Raw genomic sequence first — 1,755 nt, 5'->3', positions numbered from 1 at the left:
TTATATTCTCCTCTATTTTTTATCAGTGTATTCTTTAGAAGCACTTAGTACTTCTTTGATTATAGTTACCACTACATTTTTTAGTTCTGAAATTAGTTCTTCTATACCTTTCTGCAGTTGATTCTTTACTGTCAGTGCTATTATTTCAGAGATATCTGGCATGTGATTTCCAGTTTCCCCAGTGCTAGTGTCTTCTGCATTTGTACTGGGTGGACTTGGGGCCTGAGACTGTATTTTGTTCCTTCTCTTTGTCATTTTGTATACCACTATCTTCTGACCTTTGGTGTAGAGCTTAAATAGAGTTATTACCTTAGCACCAGGTCTGAATCTATGAAGTTCGGATTCCTCCAGGTGGGTGTTGTTTGGATCTGGCTGCTGTGCTCCACTTCTTTCTGCTGCAGGCATTAGAATTGAACCCTTCATGTCTCTCTGGCAAGATTTTCTGCTCCTTAATCAGCTGGTTGGGTCTTGCCTCTAGCCTCTTTGCAGGGAGTTCTGCTGAAGGGTTCTGTGCTGGGCCTGCACTCTGGGTCAAATGAGGATCCGTGGCCCCAGGTCGTCTTACTCACTCTCCAGGCCCATGCTCTGGGTCTGCTCAGGATCCCGCGGCCCTCCGTCATCTCACTCACTGGCGGGCCTGCACTCTGGGTCTATTCAGGATCCCGCAGCCCTGGTCATCTCACTCACTCACTCACCGGGCCTGCGCTCTGGGTCTATTCAGAATCCCGCAGGCCCTTGGTCATCTCACTCACTTGCAGGGCCATCGCTCTGGGTCTATTCAGGATCCTGCGGCCCTCCGTCGTCTCACTCACTGGCAGGCCTGTGCTCTGGGACTGTTCAGGATCCCGAGGCCCTGGTTGTCTCTAGCTTTACTTTTCACAAATATACCTTGCCTTTTTCTGATGCTGTAGTAACCTTAACAATTTGGTAGGTAATATGCAATAAAAATGAAAAAGTTAGCTATTCTCAAAATTGGTTTTAGTGTTGTCTATTCAAAATGTGAACTTTGATCTCATATGGATGCCCTCAGTGCTGTGCTTTGAAATTACTTATGGGTTTGATATAATAGTTCTCAATTCAAATTTGACACATTGAAAAACATCAGCTCTCATTCTTTAATGCCAGAAAAAAATCCACTAGGCTAAAATTTTCTACCAGTATAACAGCACACCTTTGGATAAAGTTTTCTGGGAAATAAATATACAGATCTACTGTCCCAGAAAAACACTATCTGGGATAATACCATAAATACGTTATGGGCATGAAGCAAAATAGAATTATCTCCTAGTTGTGGTGTCCTTGAGTTTCAAATTTGTTACAAAAAACCAACTCAGGCTTGCATGCAACATTTTTCCTCTCCAGGCCCTAGAGGATTATTGCTTCATGGAATCAAGTCAAGTTTTAGCCATGCCAAGGCACTTTATGAAAAACTAGGATATTCTTTCAAATTGGCTCAATGTTGATGAAAACTCTTGATAGTGCTTTGGGTAGAAGCCAGAGAGTGTTATTCTGGGAGAGTAGATCTGTGAAACCTGGTCACAAGTTTCTCCCAGGTAGAAACAAGAGAACATTTTGGAATAAAGATGAAGTTGGTCCACAGTGGAAAGGAGAAACGTAGCTATAAAAAAGCAGAAACAGAAGCACACTTGCTCAGGGTGTTCTTTGGGAGCAGTAACTAGAAGATGTTGGAGTTGGAGGTATTGATACAGTCATTGACTTGGAGTTCTGACTTTGTACAAGGTAAGAGGCATATTC

This window comes from Octodon degus, unplaced genomic scaffold, assembly GCF_000260255.1.
Source record: "Octodon degus isolate 3935 unplaced genomic scaffold, OctDeg1.0 scaffold00050, whole genome shotgun sequence".
Taxonomy (NCBI): domain Eukaryota; kingdom Metazoa; phylum Chordata; class Mammalia; order Rodentia; family Octodontidae; genus Octodon; species Octodon degus.
This window is presented reverse-complemented; position numbering follows the sequence as displayed.